The following is a 17,741-nucleotide window of genomic DNA, read 5'->3' on the forward strand; positions in this document are numbered from 1 at the left end:
TGCCCCGAGATTGCTGATAGCTCAGAGATGAAGTATAATCTATTTCTTCAGGGCCTTAACCCTGAGATCCATGACCGTGTGGCGGTTGGCGACGACATGTCCTACGAGGGTTTGGTGAGCCGTTGTCATCAGGCAGAGGACAGCATTCGGCGGAACAGGTCTTTCCCTCAGTCGAGGCCTGCTAGTTCTTTGGGTCCCCGTGCCCAAACTTTCAAGAAGTCTGGATCTTCTTCTTCCTCTGGTTCTGGAGGTATTGCCCATTATGGTAAGAAGGACAAGTGTGATCACTGTGGGAAGAACCATCCATCCGACAAGTGCCGCAGAGCTTCTGGAGCTTGTTTCCGTTGTGGAGAGACTGGTCATATCCGGAGGGATTGTCCACAGTCTGGGGGAGGCAGTTCTGGATCTGGTTCAGGATCGGGTTCTCAGGCCACCGTTCAGCAGAGGTCGCAGGGACAGTCTGCTGGGAGTTCTCATTTGAGGCCACGAGCTTCTGGCCAGGTGTTTGCCCTGAGACATGATCAGGCTGTGGAGGAGAATGAGAAAGTCATCGCAGGTACATTTATGCTTTATGGTATACCTGCTCTTGTACTTATTGACACTGGTGCATCTCATTCCTTCATTTCTGCACGTTTTGTTAAGAGGCATAAGTTACCATGCATTGCACTAGACGTAGTGATGTCTGTTTCTACTCCGACGGGCCAATCTGCTTTGGCTAAGCGTCTAGTGATGGGTAGCCCTTTAGAGTTCGAAGGGAACGTTCTGTTAGCGAATCTCATGGTCCTGGCGATAGACGACTTTGATTGCATTCTGGGAATAGATGTGCTGACTACCTATCGAGCTTCAGTGGACTGCTATCAGAGATTAGTACGCTTTCATCCGGAAGGGAGTGAGAGCTGGTTTTTCTATGGTGAGGGAGCGCGACCCCCGATGCCTTTGGTATCAGCTTTGAGAGCCTGTCGAGCTCTAGAGTCTGGCGGGGAAGGCTACCTTATCTATGCAGTTGATTTGTCCGCTGAGAGTATTGGGATAGAGAGCATTCCTGTTGTGGATGAATTTCCAGATGTGTTTCCTGATGAGATTCCGGGTTTTCCTCCTGCTAGGGAAGTCGAGTTTGGCATAGAGTTGATGCCGGGTACTTCGCCTATTTCTAGAGCACCGTATCGTCTGGCTCCGTCAGAGATGCGTGAGTTAAAGAATCAGCTACAGGATCTTTTGGACAAGGGGTACATTCGTCCTAGTGTATCTCCTTGGGGAGCTCCTGTTCTCTTCGTGAAGAAGAAGGATGGGTCGATGCGGCTGTGCATTGACTATCGGCAGCTGAATCGAGTGACTGTGAAGAACAAGTATCCGTTGCCTCGTGTTGATGACTTGTTTGACCAGCTGCAGGGCACATCAATTTACTCCAAGATTGACTTGAGATCTGGGTATCATCAGTTGAGAGTCCGTGATCAGGACGTAGCCAAGACTGCATTCCGTACTCGCTATGGGCATTACGAGTTCCTAGTGATGCCCTTTGGTTTGACTAATGCGCCGGCTATATTCATGGATTTGATGAACCGTGTCTTCAGGGAGTATTTGGACAAGTTTGTCGTGGTCTTTATTGACGACATCTTGGTGTATTCGCGAAATACGAAAGAGCATGTTTCTCACTTGCGGTTGGTACTGCAGACTCTTCGAGATGAGCAATTGTACGCCAAGCTGAGCAAGTGTGAGTTCTGGATGAATAGAGTGGTTTTTCTTGGCCATATCATATCCAGGGAGAGGATTTCTGTTGATCCAAGCAAGATTGAAGCGGTACTTAATTGGTCGCGTCCGACGACAGTTGCTGAGATCCGTAGTTTTCTGGGTCTAGCAGGGTATTATCGTCGCTTCATTCTGAATTTCTCTCAGTTAGCTCGACCGTTGACGCAGCTTACCCGCAAGGGTGTGGATTTTGAGTGGTCCTCCGAGTGTGAGGAGAATTTTCGTGAGCTTCGACGGCGGTTGACTTCTGCGCCGGTGTTAGCATTACCGTCAGGATCTGGAGGGTATGTAGTTTACACGGATGCTTCTCTTCAGGGGTTAGGTTGTGTCCTGACTCAGAATGGGCATGTGATCGCATACGCTTCTAGAAAGCTGAAGCTTCACGAGGACAACTACCCAGTCCATGATTTGGAGTTAGCAGCCATTGTGTTCGCTTTGAAGATCTGGCGTCATTATCTTTATGGCGAGAAATTTGAGATCTTCACCGACCATAAGAGTCTCAAGTATTTGTTCACTCAGGCAGAATTGAACATGAGACAGAGACGTTGGATGGACTTGCTTAAGGACTATGATTGCGAGATTAAGTACCATCCGGGAGCTGCTAATCTCACCGCTGATGCTTTGAGTCGCAAGGTGCGACTATCCGCACTTCAGACGTGTTCGATGTCTAGTGCGATCAGTGACTGTTGTACTTCAGGTTTTACCTTCAAGCATAAGAAAGGTATGCAGAGTATCCAGATGTTTGCGATATTATCTGAGCCAGCCTTGTATTCTCGGATCCGAGATGCTCAGATGTCTGATTCAAAGACCCAGCGTTTAGCTCGTCTAGCTAACGAGGGTAGCTCGTCTGGATTTCATTATCAGTCAGATGGCTTTCTGTGTTTGTCTGGTAGGCTTGTGATTCCACAGGATGAAGAGTTGCGAGAGGAGATTTTATCTCAGGCACATCGCACTAAGTTGAGTATTCATCCTGGGAGCAACAAGATGTACAAGGATCTACGTACTCGTTTCTGGTGGAAGGAAATGAAACGCAGTGTTTATCAGTTTGTTTTGAGATGTTTGGTGTGTCAACAAGTCAAGGCAGAGCACTGACGACCTGGAGGATTGCTTCACAGTCTGCCTATTCCTGAATGGAAATGGGAGTTTATCACTATGGACTTTGTGACCCATTTGCCGGTATCCCCGAGGAACTGTGATGCTATCTGGGTTGTGGTGGACCGACTCACCAAGTCAGCGCATTTCATTGCCTATAGCCGAGAGTACTCTGTGGATCGCATGGCACGGATGTACATTCAGGAGATCGTCCGACTTCATGGAGTGCCTGTGAGCATTGTCAGCGATCGGGACCCCAGGTTTACTTCTAGATTCTGGGGGAGTGTTCAGCGTGCGATGGGTACTACTCTCAGTTTGAGTACAGCCTATCATCCACAGACTGATGGTCAGTCAGAGCGCACTATCCGTACGTTAGAGGATATGCTTAGAGCGTGCGTCATGGATTTTGGTTCAGCCTGGCAGGATCATTTGCCGTTGATCGAGTTCGCTTACAACAACAGCTATCACACTAGTATTGGGATGGCACCTTTTGAAGCGTTGTATGGGCGACGTTGTCGTACTCCACTCTTCTGGGAAGAAGTGGGGGAGATACAGGCTGAAGGACCGGAGTTTATCCAGCAGGCGATAGACATTGTTGATCAGATCAAGAAACGGATTAAGACTGCCCAGGATCGTCAGGCCAGTTATGCTAATATCAAGCGTAGGCCTTTGCAGTTCGAGGTCGGGGAGAAAGTGTTTCTGAGAGTGTCACCTTTCCGCAAGATTCTCAGATTTGGCCTTAAGGGCAAGTTGTCTCCCAGATTTATCGGTCCGTTTGAGATCTTGGAGAGTATTGGCGATTTGGCTTATCGACTAGCATTGCCACCGCATCTATCCAGCATTCACGACGTGTTCCACGTATCTCTGTTGCGACGGTATGTGGCGGATGAATCTCATATTCTGCAGCGATCTGAGGTTCAGGTAGACAAGGATTTGACTTATGTTGAGAAACCTCTTCGTATCCTGGATTATAAGGATAAGGTTTTACGGAACAAAGTCATTCCTTTGGTTTTAGTTCAGTGGCAGCGCCGAGGCACTGAGGAAGCTACTTGGGAGCTTGAGGACAGGATGCGTAAAGACCATCCTGAGTTGTTTTGATTTCATTCTTTAAGTTGTATTCAGTTGCAAACTCTGTAAACGTTTGATTTGAATAAAGAATGTTTCTGACTTCTGTATTTGCATTCGGTACTTAAGATCTGATTTCGAGGACGAAATATCTTAAGTGGGGGAGAATGTAGTAGCCCGTGCCCTAATTGAGTAATTAAAGGATTAATGCTAATTAATTGAATTGGGTATTGGACGGATCGGAAGCTCCGAAGGCACGATCGGAAGCTCCGAACAGGATCGGAAGCTCCGATGAGCGATCGGAGGCACCGATCGATATTACATCAGGCATGACGTGTGGTTGGATCGGAAGCTCCGATCAGGACCGGAAGCTCCGATCACCCCTATCCGGAGTCATCAAGTGATATTTTGACACGTGGCAGAACAGGATCTTCGGAAGCTCCGATGACAGGATCGGACGTTCCGATCGAGGTTCGGACGTTCCGATCAAGGATCGGAAGTTCCGATCGTTGTCTATAAATAGAAGGCCGAGACTTCACTTTCATTTGCCAATTCCGAGTTCTCCTTTCCTTTCTAGTCCTTTTGGAGCTATTCTGGTCTTCTTAGGCTTGGTCCGGAGGTCGGAGAGGCGTTCGGTAGTCGTAGCGGAGTCGTGCCCAAGTTCTGGAGGCATCGACATCAAAGGGCTAACGACGGACGAAGGTATAGCTTTTGCTCCCTATAAATATTTAGGAGTATGCAATAGCTTAGTTAAGGCTTTTAGAGCACTTTAATGATAGTAGTATCATTTGGCAGTGTAGAGCAGACTATAGGCGTGGACCTAGAGTTGGTAGAGCTTTCACTGTTTTGAGGTACGAAAGTACTGTTCGAGATATCCTGACTGAGTATGCATGTATTATGTGACTGCATGATTTATATGCCATGATATTATGCTGCATTCATTTGCATCTTGCTGTATCTCTTTCGAGATGTCTGTTAGTAGGGTTGTACCATATCCTGTTAGTGGATGGACTTCCATCGATTTGGGTCCGGCGTATCCACGATTATCTCGGTATGGGAGCCACCTCCTGAAGCGACGGCACAGCGTGCTGCATACCAGGGCCCGGTCTGTCTCTGTTATCTGATCCTTGACCTCGAGTCTATAGGGAGTTCACTTTGCATGCATGTATACTCATACTCTCGCACTGAGCGTTTTATGCTCACGTCTCGTACTCTGTATTTTCTGGACACCCTATTCCATGGGGCAGGTTTGCGATTGGATGAGGAGGGTGGATCCAGGAGGAGCTAGTCAGTGGTTGGCCAGCTGGAGCTTCGTCTAGGTTTTATTACTGTTGTTTGGGTTTATACAGCTATTCGATTTGGTTGTATATTATTGGATAAATTACAGATCTATTTACTTGGGATTGTATAATGTTATTGGATTCCGCAGTTTTATTCTGATATCTGTTTTATTAAGTTAATTGCATGCCTAAGTTCTGTTTAGTAGGTGATCCGGGTAAGGGTCACTACAACTGCAGAGTGAGATTCAGAGGTTTGATTTGAAGTTTTACTCGAGTGGTCATGCACCGAGCTTGTCAGTGTTGACGGTGCAGCCAGTCCTGCGAGATCGGATCAGGGATGGACAGTTTACTGATGAGGAGTTGCAGTGATGGAGACAGAGAGATGAGGCCAAGGGTAATCTTCTGTATACAGTTGTGGATGGCATTGTTCAGTACCGTGGTAGGATGTGGGTACCGAACGTCGATCAGTTGAGAGTTGAGATCTTAGCAGAGGCTCACACGTCTCCGTACTCCATCCACCCCGGAAGTACGAAGATGTATCGAGATTTGCAGCTATTGTATTGGTGGTCTGGGATGAAGAGAGACATCGGGAGAGTTGTGTCAGAGTGCTTGACTTGTCAGCAAGTCAAGGCTGAGCATTAGCGTCCAGCAGGACTTCTTAGACCTCTTCCTATTCCGGAATGGAAATGGGAGAATATTACGATGGACTTTGTAGTTGGCTTACCGAGGAGTGCCAGAGGTTGCACAGCTATTTGGGTGATCGTGGATAGACTCACCAAGTCAGCTCATTTCTTACCGGTGAGGACTACTTACTCGTTGACACAGTATGCAGAGCTTTACATCAAGGAGATTGTTAGTCTGCATGGCATACCAGTGTCGATAGTATCAGACAGAGATCCGAGATTTACGTCTGCGTTTTGGAGGAGTTTGCACACTGCATTGGGGACTAGACTTTTGTTCAGTACAGCGTTCCATCCCCAGATAGATGGTCAGTCTGAGAGAGTGATCCAGGTTCTTGAGGATCTACTGAGAGCTTGTGTCATCGACTTTCAGGGCTCGTGGGAGACTAGACTGTCATTAGTGGAGTTTACCTATAACAACAGTTTTCAGTCGTCTATAGGTATGGCTCCTTATGCAGCATTGTACGGGAGGAGGTGCAGATCTCCTGTGCATTGGGATGAGGTCGGTGAGAGGATTTTACTTGGACCTGAGATTGTGCAGCAGACAGCTGATATTGTGACACAGATTCGGGATCGCATGAGGACTGCTCAGAGTCGTATGCAGATACTCGACGACAAGATTTGGAGTTCGCTGTAGGTGATCATGTATTCCTGAAGGTGTCACCTATGAAGGGAGTAGTGCGATTTGGCCGGAGAGGCAAGCTTAATCCGAGATATATAGGGCCATTCGAGATCTTAGAGAGAGTTGGCACGTTGGCCTACCGTTTAGCTCTACCACCAGGGCTAGCGGCAGTGCACAATGTATTCCATGTATCCATGCTTCGGAGATACATCTCGAACCCGTCACATGTGTTGGATTTTGAGCCTCTTCAGTTGACACCGGAGTTAGCATTTGAGGAGAGGCCTATACGGATCTTGGCTAGAGAGGAGCGCAGATTGAGGACACGGGTTATACCGATGGTCAGAGTCCAGTGGCTGAATCACTCGGAGGAGGAAGGTATTTGGGAGACCGAGGCAGATATGAGGACTCGCTACCCGGAGTTGTTCGGGTAAGTACTTTAATTTCGAGGACGAAATCCAATTTAAGGGGGGGAGAATTGTAACACCCGGTATTTTTAAATACGTAAATTCGCATGCATAATTAGGAAATTTATTTATTTAAAATTTTAGATTTATGGGTTAAATAATTATGTGAAATTATTTGTGCATGTTTTAAGTTATTTTTAAGCATTTAACCCATAATTAGTGATTTTCACGATTTATGGAAATTAATTGTTTTTGATCGCGTAGACGGGACCGTGGACGGACGAGATGACAACTTTCTATCCAATTTATTTCATGAGCATTTTTAGAGCCCAAAAATATTATTTTGAGTTTTATTTCCTCAATATTTTTAGTATTTAATTTTATATAATTTTAGGAGTCCGTTTTTATTCAAAATAAGCCAAAATAATGACTTTTTAGTATTTTTAAAATTCCCTTAATTATATATTTCGGAATTTATGATTTAGTATCATATTTAAATCTTTTAAGTGGAGTTTTAAATTATATATTTTGGTATATTAATTAAGTAAATTATGTAGTGTAATTATATTTAAAATTTTTAATCCTAAAACTACCCAACCCTACGCCCAAACTCTCCATCAGCCGCCTCACCCCCATCTCCATCATCTTCTTCGTCGATCCAACAGCCAAGGAAGACTCCATAGCCACGTTTTTGAAGGTCCAAAGCAAGTTGTCATCGTCCCGTTGTCCCGGATTCGTTCTACACGCTCCTATCTCGTCCTTTAACGGTGCAAGGCATGATTCCTTTTTTTTTTTCGTGCAATAACCGAGTATATGTGGGTGTGTGCGTGTGCATCAGTCCTCTTCAAAAATTTTCAGAAAAACGAGATGGGTTAAGGTTTTATGCGTTTGTTCTTGTGATTCTTGATCATACTCACGTTTTTCCTTAGCCACGGTCCATGCGACTGCTGGTCAGGGTCCCTAGGTCGAGAGAGGGTGGTCTGGACTCGAGTGGCTCGAGTGGTTCAAGCCAAACGAGCCCAGGAAGTAAGCTAGGCTCGATCGGGTTCTTGGACGTGCAGACTAGGGTTTCGGGAAAGGCCTTCGGCCTCGGCGGTTTGGGCTGCATGGGGCTGAGGGCTGGTGCAGGTTAGGTCCGCCCAGACGTGGGCTACGTCTGGGCAGCGGCGCTCCGGCCAGGGGCGGCCGGAGCAAGCCGGCAGCAGCCTGGGAACGGCTGCTGCTCACGGCCGCAGCAGAACGTGAATGGGGGGCGACGGGTTCTAGGGTTCCAAGTGGGTTCCGGGTCGGGTTAGTGGTCCGGGTCAAGTCCGTGGGTCATGGGTTAAGTTAGTTGGGTCGGGGTCCGGGTTAAGTTAATTGGGCTCGGGTATTTTTAATTTTATGTTAATTATTAAATTTAAGTGTTTTATTGGGCTAATTAGACTAATTAAATTAATGGGCTACATTTAAGTTTGTTAATGGGCTTTAATTAATTAAGTGGGCTTAGAATAATTAATTATTGGGCTTAAGTATGTTAATGGATGGGCCAGTCTCAGTGTCAGTGGGCCAGAATTTAAGAAAATGGACCTGAGTGTTAGGGCCAGCAGTTCAGTACAAACCATGAGAAATTGCATGTGTCCTAAATATATATTTAATTATTTTATGCATGAATGTTATTTTAGTATTTATATGTTAGTATAAAAATTAAATTAAATATATATTAAGGACACACATTTTATTTAAGTACATGTATTCATGAAATAATTTTTATGCATGATTTAATGTTTAAGGTTGAGCAAAAGAAAATAATTTTATGTTGGAAGTTGAAGTAGTGTGACAATTTAAGGGGGATTCGTCCCCATATGTGAACTATTGAAGGGCAGTTTACTGCCAATTTAAGAGGTGATTCGTCATCGCCACGTACGTTGGTTTCCACGCTGATCAGTATTTAATGTATGATTTAAGGTTACACTATGGATACAACCATGCGATGTTAGAAAATACTTTGCTCAACAATGTTTGTGTATTATGTATGATTATGATATTTAAGTTAATTTAAGTTATGTTATGACATGATATTTTTTTAAGCATGCTCATTCATGTATATGTTATGTATTAGTATTAAAGTGATTTAAATTATTTTAAACCCTTGTTATGTTAGCATGTTGGGCCTCTAGGCTCACTACACTGGTATGGTACAGGTGAGTACGTAGAGGAGGATGTGGTACCCACCGGCGGCGAGGACATATAAGCGGACATGCAGTGACCCCGTGACCGTGATAGTCGTCTGAGTCTTTATGCATGTTTTGAATATTTTAGCATGTTAAACATTTATTTATTTATTTTCAGTGGTTGACAGTGTGGAATATTTTATTTAAATATTTTCAGTGCATGCAAATTTTATTTATTTTTGCTTATGTCAGTATTTTATTAAATGTTTGACTCAGATATTTAATTTATTAAAGGTTGCATTTTTATTTAGTTTATTTATTTCTAAATCTATTTATTCTGTGCATATATATATGGGCATGTATGTACATATCTTTACTTAGTAAGTATATATATAAAAAAATTTCCGCATATTTATTTATATTAGAGAGTTAGGGTCGTTTCATAACGCCCCGATTTTATCTTAATTGACTTTATTTGAGATAATCGAAGATTCCAGAGTTCAAGAGCCGACTTGATTTTGATAGGGGTCCTTTTTGCAAATTTTGAATTTTTCAGGGACTAAATGCAATTTTGGACTTAAATAGATATTTAAGCAAGTGTTGGCCTTCCTCTTCACTTCACCTTCTTCCCTACACGCCTCTTCCCCCATTGAAGACTCCCCAACGTGAGTTCAAGCTTCCAGATTTCTCCCCGAGCTCGATCCGTCCGTTGGAATTTATTTCTGAAGGCAGATTAGCGATCACGGCTGCGAGAGCTTTGTTCTACCGTAAGTATTTCTCCGATCAGATACGTTTCATTTTTGGGATTTCGTAAGAATCGATTGAGTTGCTAGTATGTTGTTCTTGGCAGAGTTCTGATCGTTTATTATCTGTCGGTTTCAAAATAGAGCGTCGTTCGGATTTGTTATGATTTTTGAAGGGATTTTCGAATGTTGAGTTTTTATGATTTGTTGGAATTGGATTGTTATGGTTGAATGTTGATTGATAAGAGTTGTTTGGATTGATATTTTGCTGTGATCAGAATACAGCCGTTATGCCGCCGGTTTGAGTTTTGGATTATCAATCGGTTTGTAGTGTTTGAGCCAAGTCTTCGATTGAGTTGTATTTTGATCTCGAGCCTTTATTACTTCTTTTGACAGATTCGTTTGAAGGCCGTTGAGTTGCGAGATTTCAAGAGTTGTATCGCTTTGAAGATTGTAGCCGGTATAGTATCGATTTCTTATTATTGCTTGAGGAAGTTTGATTGAATCTTGATTGAGGAATTGTTGTTATTTCCAGGTTGGAGCATCGACGTTTGAAAGAGGTATAAGATGACTTAGACTGGAATGGAACGTGTGACTCGAATCCGACTTGATTCGAGTGTTCCGAGGAATCACATACTTGCATGTTATTTGCTTTTACTCGAATTTAGTTGATTGAGTTATGTTTGCATTGCATTCATCTTGAGCTAAGAATCCTTGATTTTATCGGGCAGGATGGCCCTTTTTATGTTAGACATTTTGGGGGCTATATTGTGAGTGGCCTGGGTGTAGCCGTTTCACCTAGTGCTAGCATACTCCTTATAGTCGCACCAAAGTCTAGAGGATGGAGATACGTAGCACCACCTCGATCGGGAGAGTCGGTTAGTTGTTTACGTTATCTCATCCTTGGGATCCCTAAAAGCAAAAGCAGCAATTTCTTGATTATCCGGACATGATAATCCCACATTTAAAGACATGCATTGCATTATGCAATTGAATTAAGTTTTGAGATGATTTTTGGAATTGCTTGTCTTGTATATATGTATCATGTTTTGATAATTATTTGATATGCATGTTTGTCTCTTTTACTGGGGATTGTATTCTCACCGGATTATCCGGCTATTGTCTTTGTTTGTATGTGTACTTGGCAACAGGTGGGGCAGGACCGAGTCAGAGTAGACCTGGTTAACGTCAAGAGCAAGAGATAGAAGTGAGACTCGTTTAGAAGTCGAATCAGCATGTCAATCTAGTTTATGTTTTGCGAACATGTTTTGTCATTCGAACTTCTCGTTTTGTATTGTAAGCAAGAATCGATGTAGGTACTACCAAATCGGATGTTTTTCTTCCCTAAACTTTTCTTGTATTGTTATTGGCTTGTCAGATACTTTAAATGCAAGTGTTTAGGTTTGGTTGGATTTATTTTCGGTGCCTTGGATTTTTGGACGAGAGGACGGCGCGGGCGAGCAGATATTGGAGCGGGCGCGCGGCCTTTTGGCGAGGTAAGGGCGCGGGCGCGCGTTCTGAGAGCGCGGGCACGCGATCGTTTTCCTTTTTTTTAAAAAAAAAATATTGTGATCGCTTCTATTCTTGGTTTCTTGTATGTTTAATTGTTGTTTACTCCGAGAATAGTGGTTTAGAAACGAGGTCTCACATAGCCCTTTGGAGTCGCTGGTCCCGGATGACTATAACCACACCTTTGTTATTCCAGAACCTCGATTATAACCGACAGGGCCCTCAAGTGTATAACTCACACTATAAAACTGGAGAAGGAAACTCGGAAATTTGTATTTGAAAATGAACTCCGGATTTATAGCCAAAATTTCCGGACACGAACGTTGCGTTCGTTCGGGTTCGTTGTGTCCGTTCCTGCATGTTTGACACTTGTCAAAACTCGTAGCTTAGTCATCAAGCCACCTCATGTCTTCCTGTATCTCAAGGAACGTTGCGTCCGTTCTGCCCCTCCATCGTTGCGTCCGATGGCCAACGGAAGCTCCGTTCGTCAAATCATCTTTTTAGTTGATTAAGCCCCAAAATTGGTTAATTACTAATCCTTAATCATGTTTAACATATTATTATCTTAAAATGAAATCCGGGTTACTACATTCTCCTCACCTTTAGATATTTCGTCCGCGAAATAAAATCTAAAGACAAATCAAGATAACAATATGAAACATCAAACCATGTTTTATGACAACAACTGTAATTACATCTTTACATGGTAATAAAAAATACACAGCAAATAACTCAGGATATTCTGCTCGCATATGGCTCTCAGTTTCCCAAGTTGCTTCTTCAACGCCTCGGCGCTGCCACTGTACCATCACAAGTGGTATAGTCTTGTTCCGAAGAACTTTCTCCTTCCAGTCTAGGATACGGAGTGGTCGTTCAACATACGATAGATCTGGCTTTAGATGAACATCAGTAGATTGAATTACATGTGATTCATCAGCTATGTACTGTCGAAGTAAAGACACATGAAAAACATTATGTATACTGGAAAGAGATGGCGGTAACGCCAAACGATAAGCAACATCTCCAATCTTCTCCAGTATCTAGAAAGGCCCAATGAAACGAGGTGACAACTTGCCTTTCACACCGAATCTCATCACCTTCCTGAAAGGTGACATTTTCGTAGGAACACATATTCACCAGACTCAAACTGAAGTGGCATGCGATGAATATTAGCGTAACTGGCTTGCCGATCTTGAGCAGCTTTGATCCTCCGCTTGATCAAATCTACCTTGTCTATAATCTGCTGCACCAATTCAGGACCCTCGACTTGTCATTCCCCGACTTCATCCCAGAATAACGGAGTACGACACTGTCGACCATACAATGCCTCGAAAGGTGTCATATCAATACTACGATGATAACTGTTATTGTAGGCAAATTCGATCAAAGGTAACTGATCCTGCCAAGATAAGCTAAAATCCATGACAGAAGAATGTATCATATCCTCCAGCGTACGAATTTTCCGCTCTGACTGCCCATCAGTCTCCGGATGATATGCAGTGCTCAAACTCAGAGTGTTACCCAAAGCCTGCTGAAAACTACCCCAAAAACGTGAGGTAAATCGCGGGTCTCTATCACTAATTATACTCACTGGAATCCCATGTAATCGCACTATCTCCTGGACATATAACTGTGTCATGCGATCATAAGAATACTCCCGGTTGTAAAGAATAAAGTGTGCTGATTTCGTCAAACGGTCAACAACGCCCCAGATAGCATCACACTGACGTGAAGTCATAGGCAAGCAGGTGACAAAATCAATAGTCACGTGCTCCCACTTCCATTCGGGAATTTCAAGATTCTGTAGTAATCCACCTGGTCGTCGGTGTTCAGCCTTGACCTGTTGACAAACCAAACATCTCGAAACAAATTGATACACACTCCGCTTCATCCTTTTACACCAGAATCTAGTTCGCAAGTCCTTATACATTTTCATGCTTCTAGGATGAACTGATAATCGACTCCTGTGAGCTTGAGAAAGAATATCGTTCCTGAGTTCCGCAACATCAGGTACAACCACTCGATTAGATAAGCACAATAATCCATCTGCCTGAAAATGGAATCCAGATGTATTAACCCCATTGGCTAGACGTGCTAAACTCTGAGTCTTAACATCAGATATCTGAGCATCTCTGATCTGAGAATACAATGTTGGCTCAGATAATATAGTATACAAACGAATTCCATTTTTTTCTTTCTTGTGCTTGAGTGTAAAACTCAATGAACAACATTCTTGAACCAAATGAGATATTTCACTAGTCTGAAGTGCAGAAAGTCTCACCTGCCGACTCAAGGCATCAGCAGTAATATTAGGAGAACCTGGATGATATTTGATTTCACAATCATAATCCTTCAAAAGATCCATCCAGCGTCTCTGTCGCATATTCAACTCCGCCTGAGTGAATAAATACTTCAAACTCTTGTGATCCGTAAATATCTCAAATTTCTCGCCATAAAGATAATGCCTCCAAATCTTGAGTGCAAATACAATGGCGGCTAACTCAAGATCATGTACTCGATAATTATTCTCATGCGTCTTCAACTGTCGAGAAGCATAAGCAATAACATATCCATGCTGTGTAAGAACACATCCTAACCCCTGACCAGAGGCATCAGTATAGACAACAAAACCTCCTGATCCAGAAGGTAGGGTGCAGTAGTAAGACGTCTACGCAGCTCGTGAAATGACTCCTCACAATCCGAGGACCATATGAAGGCAACATCTTTCCGTGTAAGCTGTGTCAAAGGCCTGACCAACTGTGCAAAATTCTCGATGAACCGACGGTAATAACCCGCTAGATCCAAGAAACTTCGAATCTCAGCAACCGTCGTCGGACGAGACCAGTTCAGCACTGTCTCTATCTTACTTGGATCAACAGATATCCCTTCACTAGAAATTACATGACCGAGAAACACTACCCGATCAAGCCAGAATTCGCACTTGCTTAATTTCGCATACAGCTGCTTATCTCGTAACGTCTGTAAAACAATCCTCAGATGCTGTGCATGCTCATCCTTGTCATGAGAATAGACAAGAATATCATCAATGAAGACGATGACAAATCTATCCAGATATTCTCGAAATACCTGATTCATCAAATTCATAAAGACTGCCGGTGCATTCGTCAAACCGAATGGCATCACCAAAAATTCATAATGCCCGTATCTGGTCCTGAAAGCAGTCGTAGAAATATCTGAGTCTCGTACCCGCATCTGGTGGTATCCAGATCTCAGATATATCTTCGAGTAAACAGAAGTACCCTGTAATTGATCGAACAGATCATCAATCCGCGGCAAAGGATACTTATTCTTGATGGTGACACGATTCAACTGCCTGTAGTCGATACATAATCGCATCGATCCATCCTTCTTCTTGACAAATAAAACAGGTACTCCCCACGAAGAAACACTCGGACGGATATATCTCTTATCTAGCAGATCCTGCAACTGCTGCTTCAATTCTCTCATCTCTGATGGTGCCAGACGATAAGGTGCTCGGGATATAGGCATAGTTCCTGGTACTAGATCAATACCAAATTCAATCTCTCGAACCGGAGGAAAACCAGGAATCTCATCAGGGAATACATCAGGAAACTCGCTGACAACCGGTAACTGATTGATACCCAGACTACTCGTGGACATATCAACTGCATAGATGAGGTAGCCCTCCCCACTTGACTCTAAGACATAACATGCCTTCAAAGGCGAAACAAGAGGCATCGGAGGTCGCGCACCCTCTCCATAAAAGTACCAGCTATCACCCTCATCCAGATGAAACTGTACCAGACGCTGATAGCAATCCACAGTAGCGTGATACAAAGTCAGCATATCTATTCCCAAAATACAATCAAAATCTGCCATCGCTAGAATCATCAGATTAGCAGACAACACGTGACCCTCAAACTCTAGAAGGCAACCCATCACTAGACGCTTAGTCACTACCTCCTGCTCCAGCGGAGTAGATACAACTAAATCCATATCTAATGATACATAAGGTAATCTATGTCTCTTAACAAAACGTCTAGAAATAAAGGAATGCGATGCTCCAGTATCAATTAAAACAAGTGCAGGAATACCACATAACAAAAAGGTACCTGCCAACATGCGATCGCTTCCCTCATTAGCCTGGTCTTGAGACAGAGCAAACACTTGCCCTTGTGAGTGTGGACGGTAACCAAAAGAACTCTGTGGTGCTAGCTGCTGACGTGGAAAAGTAGAAGCCTGAGATCCAACCTGTGATCCTGGTCCACTAGCAGAACCCATACGCTGAGGACAATCTCTCCGCAGATGTCCCTGCTCACCACAAATATAACAAGCACCAGTAGCCTTTCGACATGAAGCTGCAGGATGTTTCCCTCCACAGTGGCTGCAAAATTCCTCCTCCTTCTTCTTCTTCCCGAAACGGAATGTACCTAGTGAACCATGAGAACCAGACGAAGTAGTAGGAATAGAAGAATACATAGGTCCAGATTGCACAACAGATTGAGCTCTAGGCTCAAAAGATCCACTAGGTTGTCTTGGCATCAACAACTGTGCCCGCCTGTTGCTGGTCTCCACAAGACGGCAACGGTTCACCAAAGTCTCATAAGATGTCGGATCATCACAGACGACAACTTGTGAGTAGATATCTTGATTCAAGCCTTGCAGAAAGATATCATACTTGGATGCATCACTGTCACTGATATGAGGACTGAAAGGTAGCAGATCAAGAAATCGTTGCTGATATTGATCAATAGTAATTGATCATTGCCTCAGAGTAAGTAACTCCATCGATCGTGTCTGGCGAACAGCTGGAGGAAAATACAGTTTTTGAAACTGCTGACAGAAATCTCCCCAAGTCACCTGTCCTCTCTCAGTACGTGCCTGAGCAGCCTTGGCATCCCACCAAAAACGTGCTCGATCCTCTAGAACGAACTCTAGAACTTCCAATTTCAGCTCCTCAGTGCAATCGAAAGCTCGAAAAGCACTCTCGAGTTTGGACATCCAACTTCTTGCTTGTTCAGGATTCTCGCCTCCCACCAAGGGTTTCGGTCTTACTTGCATGAACTTATTGATAGAGTAACGACGTCTACCCTCATGAGGACGATATCGATCATCATGATGGCGATGATGACGATGATGACCACCTCCCTGGCCAACACTACCGTGACTCTCGTCAGCCATATCCTGAAAAAAATTGCACATTAAAATCCCAAATGCGCAAGAATTACTCAAGACTAAACTAAATCCCAAGTACTAATTTCCAAAATCTATGCATGCTCTGATACCAAAAATGTAGTGACCCTGCATGGAATCATCTACTAACTGGCAACTAATAACATGCATTAAACTTAATACAGCAAAATACTTAAACAGAGTACATCGTGCGGAAACATAATCCATAATTTACATATCAGCTTATTAAAACAAGTTCAGGCTTAATATTGTAGTGATACAACCATATCGAAGAACTTAAAAAGTAAACATTATACAACTAAACAAATCCTGATGTATAAAGTCCCCTGACAGGCTCCGGCTCTCTAGTCCTGCCTCGAACTACCAGCTCCGTCCATCCTGCGACCTGCCCCATGGAATAGGATGTCCAAGATAACAACTAGGACGTGAGCGCTAACGCCCAGTACATAAACATGAGTAAACATATGTATATGATGCATGCAACATGATGACTGGTAAATGGTCATCTGAAAAGTCATGCTCAGTACCGGCGCCACATGAGTGCTGTCACCGCACGGATCAACCTCTGGGTGCAACCACACTCGTCTAATACACCAGAGTAGTCAGACATACATGTCCCCGCCGTCGCGGTACTCTCAGTGACAGACTATCGAGTATAGAGCTGAGCGGCTCTATAATCAGGTATAACAAGGTATATGCTCAACGTGTATATGTACATGACATATGAATATAGAAAACGGTAAATCATATATCATGTCATATAATAATGCCAAATAAATGCAACATATAAACATGCATACTCGCTGGCAATCTCAGTCAATGTGTACGTACCTCTAGGCTAGTTCAAGTATAGTAGATCCTAGGTTCCAAGCCTATATTCAAAAGTTTACCGTATCACTACACAAGTTCTATAAGCCTTAACTAAGCTAATAAGTACTCCCAAAACTTAAATAGATTTTCGGACCATACCTTCGTCCGTAGATAGCCCTTTGGAGTCGCTGGTCCCGGATGACTATAATCACACCTTGGTTATTTCAGAACCTCGATTATAACCGATAGGGCCCTCAAGTGTATAACTCATACTATAAAACTGGAGAAGAAAACTCGGAAATTTGAATTTGAAAATGAACTCCGGAGACCCCTATTTATAGCCAAAATTTCCAGACACGAACGTTGCGTCCGTTCGGGTTCGTTGCATCCGTTCCTGCATGTTTGACACTTGTCAAAACTCGTAGCTTAGTCATCAAGCCACCTCATGTCTGCCTGTATCTC

Source organism: Henckelia pumila, chromosome 2 (genome assembly GCF_033568475.1).
Source record: "Henckelia pumila isolate YLH828 chromosome 2, ASM3356847v2, whole genome shotgun sequence".
In the NCBI taxonomy this organism is placed as follows: Eukaryota; Viridiplantae; Streptophyta; class Magnoliopsida; order Lamiales; family Gesneriaceae; genus Henckelia; species Henckelia pumila.